Source organism: Schistocerca nitens, chromosome 5, assembly GCF_023898315.1.
Source record: "Schistocerca nitens isolate TAMUIC-IGC-003100 chromosome 5, iqSchNite1.1, whole genome shotgun sequence".
Classification (NCBI taxonomy): Eukaryota; Metazoa; Arthropoda; class Insecta; order Orthoptera; family Acrididae; genus Schistocerca; species Schistocerca nitens.
The window spans coordinates 768,023,482-768,037,798 of record NC_064618.1 but is presented as its reverse complement, the minus strand read 5'-3'; positions in this window follow the sequence as shown (position 1 = coordinate 768,037,798).

Genomic DNA, 14,317 nt, shown 5'->3' with positions numbered 1-14,317 from the left:
CATCATTTAAAGTTGTTAAAAATAGTTCCCGCAGATTTTCTTTAATTGCAATCTTTTATTTATAAATTTCTATGTTACATTGAAAATTCGCAATTGCCGAGTTGTAACACTATAGCTCTAATGCTGTACCGATTTATTTTGCTTTTTTTGCTTTGATTTAAAGTTATAACAGTGAGTATCTGTAAATGTGTTTGAATCGATAACATAAAATTGTACACTCCTTTTTTCGTTAAAACTTTGATGTCATGGTTTGATTCTATGCAATGTAGTATATCTGTCATTTAAATTCTTTGTCTCAATTGGAGGGAACTAAACTTACTACACATAATTGTAATTACTGTGTGAATAATTTTTTGTAGAAATACTAATATGTGCAAATGTTCAGTTTTATTTAAAATGTTTGTTTGCAGTTATGTAAACTCCTAATCCTCACTTATGGTTCTTAGTTATTCTGTATGTAAAAGTTGTTGTGGTTCCCGTCGGGAACGGAACTGTGTAGCGCGCGCAAATTGTGGTTGGACTAGGTAGAAAAGGTGGAACAAGAGTCAGTCGGGGACGAGCTACCAAACTGTGCACTGCAATGTAAAAGTGGCATATTGTCCTGGTTCCAAGAGAGGCTTTTTCTGCTACTTTCCAATGCCTCGGATGGATGGATAAATAGCTGGAACGATTCTGGAATTGGTATTCATCCGCGTCACCAAGAAGGGCCAAAGTCCAGCAATTCTGTCTGCAAATCCGCCTACCAACATGCAGTTGCCACCACATTGCGCAATCACTGTAAAGAAGTACTAGAATAATGTACAGTGAAGGATCAGCTTATTGGGCGATTTAGTGTGCACAAGTATAAGGTAACTTATAACTGAATTTATGTACCTACCTTGATTTTTTCCCATCACAACACCTCTCAGGTTCCTCTCCATTTGAATTATAATTACCGAGTGTCCTATTTTGTGGAAAAAAATGAAAGCCTCGAAGTTAGACAGTTAATTACATAATGTTATTTGATCTTTGATGAGAAAGGCATATTCAGATTTACTGTGGATTTAGTGAAATTGTGGGAGGCAGTAAATGTAATTTTGTGAAGTTTCAAAGTCACCTATTTAATCATTTACTTGAAAGTAAAATTTGCTGTTCCTTTTATAAATTAAAGTTCTTAAAATTGAGGCTTATAAAGTTTTTCTTACTTAATGATCATAGTGCTACATGTAGTAAATTTTAAAAGGTGAGTTAGTTTCTTGCAATTTTGTCAACATTGTGTTTCACTGTAGCATAAGTGGAAAACTGCAATAGTAAAAAATTATATGTTCATGATTGCTAAGTGTTTGTCTCTCTTGTGTATTGGAAGTGCATATTAATAGTATAACAGGATCCACAGTTTGTCTATTATGCTAATGCTACGTAACAGGTAATGGGAAGACCACTACTTATGAAAACCATAATTTCTTTATTCAAAAGATAGTGAGAAGCAGCCTGTGAGTGGATTCCAATTAACTCTCATTTTAAATAGTAAAGTATTTAACTGAGAGAGACTTAACTTATGTCCAATTTATGATCCTGCAGTGAATGTTAATAGTAATGTTATAAAGACCGTTCAGTTTGAACAAGCCCTGAAAGTAATAGCGTTTTTCGGTATCTGTTATAATTTTGCAAATAGTTTGTGCTGCTCTAGTTGTTAGCTTCAATCTTACCGTAAACATATGTATGTCTCAGTATTCATTGCACTCGCGTGTGACAAAGTATAGGTTATGTTTATCCGTTAAAGTTACTAATTACTATTTTCTTGAACAAAAATGTTAATCATTCTCTTGCCTAATTAGGCTGGCGACCGTTTTCTTTATCCGTTGAACAGTATAGATAGGTAAATTATAGTTTGTTACTGTTTAAAAATTTACGCAACTCTGACTTTCACTTCCGATAAGCCACCTCCGTTAGGTACAACACGGTCAACGTAACAAAATTCCTCTCAGAGGGTAACACTGCTCTGTTGCGTTATACCATAACTGCTTTAACAAGATAGTTTTATTTCACAACCTGCCTCCAGCTTCGCGGTTATGGTGTAGCTGTAGCGGACGAAAGTGTTATAGAGTGATAGGAACCTTCGACCCTCCGATTCATGTGAATATTCACATTGTATACTGTAGACTCAGCAGTATTTGGCCTGTAATGCTGTAACTACGTATCCCAGCCCCTAGACGACGAAACCAGCCAAAACTTTTAATATTTCAACTCTGAGTCTTAGGTACATAGTTGAGGGTCACATTTTTTTTTTTTTTTTAAGCCCTCAAGTTTCATCCCGTGAATTTGACAGAACGATAACATCCATTGAATTTGACGTAGAATTATTGCTCAGAAACTGCTTTTAATTTCTATATTGGGATATAACTTCTATCAAAAAATGTGTAACTGAATTCCTATGGAACTCATGGCTTGGTGCTTGATGATGTTACCCTTTTTCTTAAGCCTAACGTTAGACTGGACGTAAGTTCATGGATATTTTCTGAGTACTTAAGGTCTATTAAAGTTCAGCCTTTGCATCAATCCTCTGGTATGCTCGGCACAACAAAACGGCTCAAAGACATGCAGAATTAATGAGTGGGAAGTACAGATTCATTTCCCAGCTGCACAGACTAATAACATCAGCCACGGATCTACTGCTCAAAAAGTAAACAGTGCCACCTCTGGCACCATACTCAACAATTTTGTACTTGTTTTACATCCCTAATAAGTTGCTTTTTCACGTTACTAGTTTCCTGCAAAAGTTGATAAAGTTACATAATGAGCGAGGTCCAGTTCATTCAGCTTGATACAGAATACGCAGGTAGCCAATAGCAAGACATCGGTTTACAAGTATAGGCCCTAACTCGGAGTAATCTCTTAATGGCTTGGATTCAAATAAACAGCACGCATTTGATGTTTGTATTCTATAAGAGAAGCTTCACCGGTTAGCAAGCTTAGAGCGCTTCAATTGGTGGCAACTGATCATCGAAGAAAACTGATTCTAAGGTCTCATATCAATGTGGCAACATGCCTTTCTTATTAACCAAATTAAACTGTTCACAGTTGGAGTAATAAATACTTCCTGCATTCAGTTCATTAGGTTTCAAATAAAAGACACATTTTTCTTTCAGAAATAGAGAGATAGCAGGAAAGTTGAAAGAATTTATAAACCAAAATTTTATATCACAGTGATGGCACACTGCGACAATTTTAGAAAATATTTTTTGGTTTTCCGTGTTTCCTACAAGCACGGAAACATTATTTGACTTATGTTCTCGGTTTGATTACGCTCATTTGCTTCCTGACGTTCGCGGAATGTCTTTATTCTAAAATTAGCATCATAGTTCTTTAGATTCTGAATCACTCCTGTCACTCTAAAATTAGACGTGTGATTTGAATGTGACGCTCCTCGAAATGTTGCATTCTAATGACAATGATGTGTGTATTTCACATCGGTTTGCTTGAAGGGTTCCCTGCAGATGCGCTTTAAACACTACTGCCTCGTCAAGACTAGTATTCGTCTCTTCATTAACAAGAACTAATTTTTATGTGCCTGGCAATCAGGTAAAACTCCTTGCTAAACAGTTCTATACAGACAACACTCCAATACAGATGAAATTTGAGTATTGGACACAGTAAGTGAATCACATGTAGAAAGAAATAATTTATGGCTAATGCACATAAGTTTTGTCAGTAGCACTTGGATGGAAAAAGAATTCGATATATGTATTTATGACGAACAATAGTATACTTCCTACACGTATCGGATTTCATATGTTGTTGCTCTCCATTGGGCACAGCACTATTGACCAGTTTGAATTGTGAATGATCGACTAAATATGCAACCAGTCAATATGTACAATAAAAATAGCACAGAGATCATTCATAAACTGCAATTAATTGTTTGTAAGCTGTAATGCTACTAAGTGCTAGCGTCAAAAATTTTTTATGTAACAGAAACGGTCAACTTTTGGGTATTTCATTGGCATCATTAACAAAGTCAATTGTTTCTCACATGTATGATGTTTTATGACACACAGTGAAACCAATTTAAACTTTTTTCCTTCAAATACGTCTTTCCTTCCTACGATTATCCACTCATGCACAGAGCATTAAATACCTTATCCAATTCATTTTCGTTACCATACACATTACATTTCCGTTGTTTTTCTCAAATATTTCCATGTGTTTCAAATTGCTACGTAATGATATATTTCCAGAGTTTAATGCTTCTGAAGCAAAATATTTTATAGACGTAGCTCGTATTATCTTTTTCTGTGTGCAAACCAGCTATAAGTCATCATTTTAAGGAATAACTAACATTATTTTAACAAACATTTATCACACTATGTTTGTTTCTAATGAGTTTCGGCAATTTTTGGAGTGTTTCCACATAAAAACCTTTATTTCAATTCATGTTGACACAAAATTTCAAATTTATCTTTGACACCCAAATGGAAACACAAACTGAAACAAATGTGGAATATCATTTATTGATTTGATCAGGCAATGATGGTTACGCCTTCTTGCTGTTCATACACATTTTACTAACCTCGCTTGAACTGGACATTAGGTGTTTACGGACAGGGGAGACATTTTTCTTCAACAGCCAATTTAACCGGCATATTCTATTGGTGAATGTGGTAGACGTACATCAAGAAAGTGTTTGGGATCCCTAAAAACCTCATAATTATTTATTAGGCGAGTGCAATTTAGACTTTTAAAAACAGAATCCACGCAAAGACATCCAAGATTACCATCACTGATTTAACGCACTCTGCAGATGGTACGCCCATTATTTATGATTATATACATTACAGACTATTAATTAGACAGCCTCTCTTTTTCACCAAAAGTTTTCTGAAAACAGTACATATACTCTTGTGCAAAAAGTATAAGAATGGAGACTGTTGATAGTAATGCACTTCACACATATATTTCGAAGCTGCAGAGACTTCTGTTTGAGTATGTATAAATTCTCTCTGTGATACACGGAGACACGACAGGTAACTGTGCCAGCAGTTACATAAATGGCTTTCTGCTGGTGGCTACCTTGCTTTTATAAGACCTGTACCCCAGCATTTTCAGCAAGTCTGTACGTATACATTCAAGAAATTGTTGACAAAATCTCCGAACATGTCATATAACACCAACTCCATTTAAACTCATGTGTGAGAATTTGCCAGCAACAATATCTCATCACATATGACCTGTCTATCTTAGTACAGCAAATATATTTTCGACATTTATAACGAAATTCCGATTCTTTCTATACTTTACTAAGATGTTTACCTATTCTTTCTGATACTTTAACTACTTACGAAATTTTTCTGTATACTTTCCTATTTTATCGACACCTGAACAGTTGAGCTAATTTCAGTCACAGCAGCATACTAAAAATTTATTGGCATAGGCGGGGCACCCAATACTGTATCAATAAAAGGAAAGTGGGTTTAATGGAAGATAAATTATTGGTGGACGATGTCACAGTATTCTTAGAACAGCAAAAATGTACTCTATTGGAACTGGAACACAACTCGTAATCCGTAGAGCGAAAGGTATGAAACAGAATTGAAGAAATTAATCGCTTATGACTAATGATATTGTGTATTAAATGATGTTGATAAAACTGCAGTTCAGTATTTAATTCGAACCAAGTTACATTCAGTCTCCACTATGAAGCAAGGCAATCAGTCGTTATCAGCATCTACAACTATTTCATTACTCTGCAGTTCAGAATTAAGTGTCTGGTAGAGCGATCATCGAACCACCTTTAAGCTACTTCTCTGCCGTTCCAATCTCGAACAGAGCGCAGAAAAAAAGGAACATTTAAATCTTTAAGTGCAAGCTCTGATTTCTCTTATTTTATTATGATGATCATTTTTCTCTATGTAGGTGGGCGACAACAAAATATTTTCACACACTGAGGAGAAATTTGGGATTGGAATTTCACGAGAAGGTCTTGCCGCAGCAAGAAACGACTCTGTTTGAAGGACTGACGCCGCTGTTCGTACACATATCCGTAGCACTCTCTCCCCCATTTAACGTTAATACAAAACGAGCTACCCTTATCTGAACTTTTTTGATTTCCTCCGTCGGTCACATTTGGTATGGATCCCACACCGCAGAGCAATACTCCAGAAAAGGGTGGACAAGTGCAGTGTAAGGAGTCTCTTTGGTAAACCTGCTATATTTTCTAAATGTTCTGCCAATAAATCGCATTTTTTTGTTTGTTTTCAACAAAACATTAACTATGTGACCGTTTCAATTTAAGTTTTTCGTAACCCTAAATATTTAATTGAGTTTACAGCCTCTAGATTTCTGTGATCTATGATGTAACTGAAAGTAAGTGGATTTCTGTTAGTGCTCATGTGTATGACTTCACACTTTTCATTGTGTAGAGTCAAGTGCCACATTTTGCACCATACAGATATCTTGCCTAATCAGTTTACATTTCGTTTTGATCAGCTGATGACATTAGATGACATAAACTACAGAAGCATCTGCAAACAATCTAAGAGGACTGCTCAGTTTGTCTCGTAAGCCGTTTATGTAGATCAGGAATAACAGAAGACTTATAGCACTGCCTTGGGGAACGAAAGACATTACTTCTGTTTTACTCGATGACTCTCGGTCACTTATTACGAACTGCGACCTTCCTGACAGTAAATTATGAATCCAGTCACACAACTGAAACGACACTCCACGCATCCAATTTAATTAGGTGTCGCTTGTGAGGAACCGTTTCACAAGCCTTCTGGAAATCTAAACACATGGAATCAATCTGACGTCCCCTGTCGATAGCACTCATTACTACGTGAGACTAAAGAGCTAGTTATGTTTCACTTAGTCAATAAATAGTTTCCTTCGATGTGATTCATAATGTTAGAGCCCAGAATATGTTTTGAAACCCTACTAACATGGATCAGAAATTCAGCTGATTACTCCTGTTGCCTTTCTTGGATATTGGTGTGACTTGTGCAACTTTCCAATCTCTGGGCACAGATCTTTCTACAAGCGAGCTTTTGTATTGTATTGTGCAGCTTAGAGCTATTGTTGGGGAGAGTCGTGCAGTGACGGACCGGTTTGGTTTTTTGACTTTGCTGCGTAGGGGTGATGGTTAATCGGAATATTGATACACACACACAAAGTTTTGCATCACCCGGTTCCCAGGACTCCTGAAGATGGACATTCACTGTGGATGTTGTATCACAGACATAGTCCCTTTGATTGTTCACAGATGTCACTAAACCTGCCGAAAGATGTAAACAACCATGCATGAGCAGCGCCTATTAGACACAGGGGGTCCGACAGCCGATCAGTTCCAGTCATTGCACCAAGAAGGAGGTACACGGCTCCTGTTGTCTACGGTTCAACCATGCCTAGACGGTCAATATCGCGGTTCGATCGCATCCGCATTGTTACTTTGTGCCTGGAAGGGCTCCCAACAAGGGAAGTGTCACGGCGTCTCTGAGTTAACCAAAATCATGATGTTCGGACATTGAGAAGATAAAGAGTGACAGGAACTGTCGATAACATGCCTCGCTCAGGCGACCTAAGTGCTACTACTGCAGTGGATGACCGCTATCTACGGATTATAATTCGGAGGAACCCTGACAGCAATGCCACCATGCTTTTCTTGCAGCCACAGGACGTCGTGCTACGACTCAAACTTTGAGTAATAGGCAGCGTTATGCGCAACTTCAGTCCCGGCGTCCGTGGCGAGGTCCATCTTTGCAACCACGACAGCATGCAGCGTGGTACAGATGGGCCCAACAACATGCCGAATGGACCGCTCAGGATTGGCAACACGTTCTCTTTACCGATGAGTGTCGCATATGCCTTCAACCAGATAACCGTCGAAGACGTGTTTGGAGGCAACCCGCTTGGGCTAAACGCCTTAGACACACTGTCCAGCGAATGCAGGAAAGTGGAGGTTCCGTGCTTTTTTGGGGCGACATTATGTGGGGCCGACGTTCGCCGCTGGTTGTCATGGAAGGCACCGTAACGGCTGTACGATACGTGGATGCCATCCTCCGACAGCTAGTGGAATCTTATCGGCAGCACATTGGCGAGGCATTCATCTTCATGGACGACAGTTCGCGCCACCATCGTGCACATCTTCTGAATGACTTCCTTCAGGATAACGACATCGCTGGACTACAGTAGCCAGCATGTTGTCCAGAGATGAACCCTATCGATTATGCCTGGGACAGATTGAAAAGGGCTGTTTATGGAGGACGTGACCCACCAACCATCCTGAGGGATCCAGGCCGAATCGCCGTTGAGGAGTGGGACATTCCGGACCAACAGTGCCTTGATGAACTTGTGGACAGTATGCCACGACGAATACAGCATGCGTCAATGCAAGAGGACGTACTACGGTATTAGGGGTATCGGTGTGTACAGCAATCTGGACCACCACCTCTGAAGGTCTCGCTGCATGGTGCTACAACGTGCACTGTGTGGTTTTAATGGTCAATAATAAGGGCGGAAATGATTTTTATGTTGATTTTTATTCCAGTTTTCTGTACAGGTTCAGGAAATCTCTGAACCAAGGTGATGCAAAACATTTTTTTAATGTGTGTATTTTCCTCTTACTTCTAGAAAAGTTCACGGCATAATGATTTCTGTTTTTATTTATAGTGCCTAATTACATCGTAAGTAAGAGAACTACAATTACAAGGCTTGTAGAAAGCGTTACGCTGCATCGACCATTGTCTTTTATGTCATAATTATTTGGTTAATGGTAAACTGCACTGATTCCTATTGAATAGCAATAGAATACACAAGCAGGGGAACTTATTGTTACTATTTCAGCTCAGTTCATCAACGTTTAGAGTATTGTTTCACAGGGATCGTAAATGAAATACAAAATATTATCCTGTTCCACACATCCAACATGTGCGCCCGGCCTCTACACTTGGTATACAGCAACGGGTCTTCTTCAGATGACTCCAGACACATAGTGCTGTTTCCATTGTTTTCTATCAGCCCATTGTTTCCAGTAATTCCAAATTTTTTCACCGCTTTGCAATTGGCTTTCCATGATCACCCTTAGCGAGCTTATTTCATTTTGGAACATCGAATTTATGTTCATCTTTCTTCAGCTCTCTTCCAGACTTTATTTTTTCTAGATTTAATCTCTTCTATTCGATGGCGATCTTTTTCTTTTATAATTGTTGAAAACGCTTCAGCTGCCTCCGTCACGGTCATTTTGCTAAACATTACATTTCTCACAGCAATTTTCAGCCACTCTCCATTTCATTTTCCTCTTACTTTTCTCTCATTTTCCGCTATTTCAAACTGAAAATAAGTAAGAAGAAGAAAATATAAGTGAAAAATTTAAATTACGTTTGGCTGATACTGAAAGGCAATCGGGAAGCTGGTACTGCATGACGAACATGCAATAGTATCTCGGCATATTACAAATTCTTTTACAGAAATTATCGCCAAACCTTTGGTAGATGTCTTTCCATAAATAACATAGGTAACCTAAATACAGCAACGAAATTGATCACTTACCTTAACAACGGATACAACAGGCCTCAAAATACCTTTCGCGCTAAGAGCTACAGCAACACCAGCAAGCTCTCAGAGCAGACAAAACACTGAAGAGAAGAGGAAGATATCCGACTCCAGTGCACGTGGACACACAGACTTTCTTCGGTTTATTATACTCTTTGAAAGCGGAAAGGGAAACCACATAATGGCCGCTCATATAAGACGGCTGATAATGTCCGTGTCTCTCCTATCAGCGTCCTCTGAAAGGAACCTGACCCGTGTACAGTCTGGACCGGAAACCTTGCCTTTCTTAAGTGTTTTAAGCTGCTTCACTACATCAAGAATATCTACTTCTAAATTACTCATGTCGGCAGTTGTTCTGGATTCGAATTCGCTTACTTTTGTGAAGGAATTTCGGAAAATCTTGTCTAGTTACTTTGCTATCGTGGTGCGGTCATCAATAATATCAGCACTGTTATCGCGTAGTGAAGGTGTTGACAGCGTCTAGCCACTGGTGTGCTTCACATACGACCAGAAGCTCTTTCAGTTTTCTGACGAATTTCGATACAGACTGCATTGTGGAAACTACTAAAAGTACCTCGCACTGAAATTCGCGCTGAATTTCGAACGTCTGCAAAACTTCGTTAATCTTGGAGATTTAGTGTCCTTTTCAATTTGGCATGCTTTTTCGTAGCTATGAAATATGTTCTAACCTGTTTTGTGTACATGAGGCATCAGTAATTTTTGTTTTGTGTACATGGATATCAGTACGACCTCTTATTGGTTTATCTTCTTAGTTTCTTTGGTGCATATTTCCCAACTGCTGTCGACACTATTTCTTTCAATTTAAACCAAATCTGCTCTACGCTTAGCTTGGTCAGATTGCAAGGAGCGGAAACTACACTCCTGGAAATTGAAATAAGAACACCGTGAATTCATTGTCCCAGGAAGGGGAAACTTTATTGACACATTCCTGGGGTCAGATACATCACATGATCACACTGACAGAACCACAGGCACATAGACACAGGCAACAGAGCATGCACAATGTCGGCACTAGTACAGTGTATATCCACCTTTCGCAGCAATGCAGGCTGCTATTCTCCCATGGAGACGATCATAGAGATGCTGGATGTAGTCCTGTGGAACGGCTTGCCATGCCATTTCCACCTGGCGCCTCAGTTGGACCAGCGTTCGTGCTGGACGTGCAGACCGCGTGAGACGACGCTTCATCCAGTCCCAAACATGCTCAATGGGGGACAGATCCGGAGATCTTGCTGGCCAGGGTAGTTGACTTACACCTTCTAGAGCACGTTGGGTGGCACGGGATACATGCGGACGTGCATTGTCCTGTTGGAACAGCAAGTTCCCTTGCCGGTCTAGGAATGGTAGAACGATGGGTTCGATGACGGTTTGGATGTACCGTGCACTATTCAGTGTCCCCTCGACGATCACCAGTGGTGTACGGCCAGTGTAGGAGATCGCTCCCCACACCATGATGCCGGGTGTTGGCCCTGTGTGCCTCGGTCGTATGCAGTCCTGATTGTGGCGCTCACCTGCACGGCGCCAAACACGCATACGACCATCATGGGCACCAAGGCAGAAGCGACTCTCATCGCTGAAGACGACACGTCTCCATTCGTCCCTCCATTCACGCCTGTCGCGACACCACTGGAGGCGGGCTGCACGATGTTGGGGCGTGAGCGGAAGACGGCCTAACGGTGTGCGGGACCGTAGCCCAGCTTCATGGAGACGGTTGCGAATGGTCCTCGCCGATACCCCAGGAGCAACAGTGTCCCTAATTTGCTGGGAAGTGGCGGTGCGGTCCCCTACGGCACTGCGTAGGATCCTACGGTCTTGGCGTGCATCCGTGCGTCGCTGCGGTCCGGTCCCAGGTCGACGGGCACGTGCACCTTCCGCCGACCACTGGCGACAACATCGATGTACTGTGGAGACCTCACGCCCCACGTGTTGAGCAATTCGGCGGTACGTCCACCCGGCCTCCCGCATGCCCGCTATACGCCCTCGCTCAAAGTCCGTCAACTGCACATACGGTTCACGTCCACGCTGTCGCGGCATGCTACCAGTGTTAAAGACTGCGATGGAGCTCCGTATGCCACGGCAAACTGGCTGACACTGACGACGGAGTGCACAAATGCTGCGCAGCTAGCGCCATTCGACGGCCTACACCGCGGTTCCTGGTGTGTCCGCTGTGCCGTGCGTGTGATCATTGCTTGTACAGCCCTCTCGCAGTGTCCGGAGCAAGTATGGTGGGTCTGACACACCGGTGTCAATGTGTTCTTTTTTCCATTTCCAGGAGTGTACATCTTAGGAAGGTGTAAAGCGAATTTATATCTGCTTTTTTAAACAGATGTGTTTTGCGTTTTATTTTTGGTTGGTTCGGATGGTAGGTATTCAGTGTAGCCGCACAACCTCGTAGTAACTCATCTCCGTATCTGTCACGGTGCTTCTTATTTGGTCACGATTATTTGTTGCTAAGAGATCAAGTGTGTTTCCGTGACCATTTACACTTTGAGTGGGCTTCTGAACTAGTTGTTCAAAATAATTTTCAGAGAAGGCATCCAGCTCGATTTTGGACGACGTTTCATTCCTAGCACAGACTTTAAACGTATATTTTCGTCAACATATCGATGATAAATTGAAGTCACCACCAAAAGATGATAGTTTAATCATTCGAAATTAATTCGCTGAATGAAAATGCATTGACATCAACTGTACTGAGTATAAATTTGCCACCCATTAGTGGCATATGAAAATTTGTGCCGAGCGGGACTCGAACCAGGACTCCCGCTTATCGTGAGTGGTCCCACTAACCAATTCAGCTATCCGTGCACGTTCCCCACTGTGACCCAAGCATCCATAACGCCACACTGTCTACATCTTGATATCGTAGTGCACTGATTTGATAACCTAATGGTCGTAACATTACTTGGATTCCCGTAGCAGGGAGAATGAGACGAGGAGAAATTTATATCAGAGTTGTTATCGTCATGTACCTGCCTTATGTGCATGTCTGAAGGAAGACGCTGTAGAAAATCCACAGATGCACGAAATAATTCGAAATTAATTCATTGAATTTAATTATTGGGTAGTAGATCTGTACGAACTACAGCAGATGTGAAGGAATTCGCATTCAGCAAATTAATTTGGACTTATTTCGTACACTTGTGGTTCATCAACTGTGCCTCTTCTTTCAGTCATGGATAAAAGTGTAATACTCTATGATAATGTGAGCACTGTAGAGTAGAATAATTTACGAAAAGGCAGGGCGTATCATCACCCGTGTGTGTGGAACAGAAGGTGACTCAAAATTGTTATAGCAGTATAGTAGATGAAAATAAAATTGTAACCTATATGTTGTAGACACACATAAGTAAACTGAAATTTTAATCAACGTTCGATGTAAATGTAATGTACTGAGACTGTAATCTATGTATTTTTGACGTAGAAAAAATATAAATCTAATGTACTGAAAATGTATTACAAAATGTAGTTTTAACCAACTGGTTATAGATGTAGAAGAGATGTAATTAATGTAATATGACAAAGTAGTGTTGTATACTATGCTGAGCTACGTATCTCAGTGATTTTTTGTGGTCTATAAATATCATGCCAGTTTCAACAAGCATTCCAGACAGAATATTTAATCTCCTTCATGCATGATAAGTCTAATATACTGGAACTGTAGCCTATGTGTTGTAGAAGTAGATAAGATGCAAACTGAAATTGTAACGTACATCTGATGCTAATACAATGTACTGAAGTTGTAATCTGTGTTGCAAATGTAGAAAAGGTGTAAATATGATGTACTTATAATGTAACAGATTGATGGTAGATGTATTATAAGCGTGTGAGTTTGACTGCTAGTTGTAGATGTAGAAGAAATGCACTTGATGAATTGTGACAATGTGATGTTCCATAATACAGTGAGCTACATTTCTCAGTAATTTTTATGACCTACACGTTTACGCCTGTCTGAGAATCCATGGCAGACAGTATATTACATCTTTTTGAAGTAATTACATAATCGACTAAAGAAATCTCGGGTGAACAGCCTGGTACGAGTGTGCATAGGACACAATATTTCGGCAATCGACCACGTTGCCCTCATCAGGTGCGCTGATGTACTGACCGGCGGTGGGCCGGCGCCATCTATATATAGGACAATCCCCCTCCCGCTCCTCCCTCAGGCGCTTTCTATGAGATGGAAGAGATAAACTGTCAGACGTCCTCACACATCTTAACTCCAGACACGATAATATTAAGTTCACCACGGAGATCGAAACGAATGGGATGCTCCCTTTCCTAGATGTTTTGATTAGAAGACGAGCTGACGGCACTTTGGGCCACAGCGTGTATAGGAAGAAGACGCACACCTATCGGTACCCACATGCAGATAGCTGCCACCAACCGGCACAAATGAATGGCGTGCTCAAAACTCTAGTACACAGAGCTCACACCATCTCCGACAGGGACAGTCTCCAACAAGAATTGGACCATCTGAAGACCGTGTTTCGGTGGAACGGTTACAAGGAAGGGCAAATTCGGAAGGCTCTACATCCCACACCTGCAGCACCGGCGGAAACTGAGGATGAACTTCAGGAGGAGGCGGCCTTGGTTATTATTCCGTTTTGTGGAACCTTATCCGGATAAATTAAACGTATTTTACGTAAACACCAAGTGAAAACCATCTTCCGTCCTCCAAGAAAAACCAAGAGCCTTCTTGGTAGTGTCAAGGACAACCTTGGTCTACGTAAATCAAGTGTTTATCAGATACCTTGCCAATGTGGTAGCG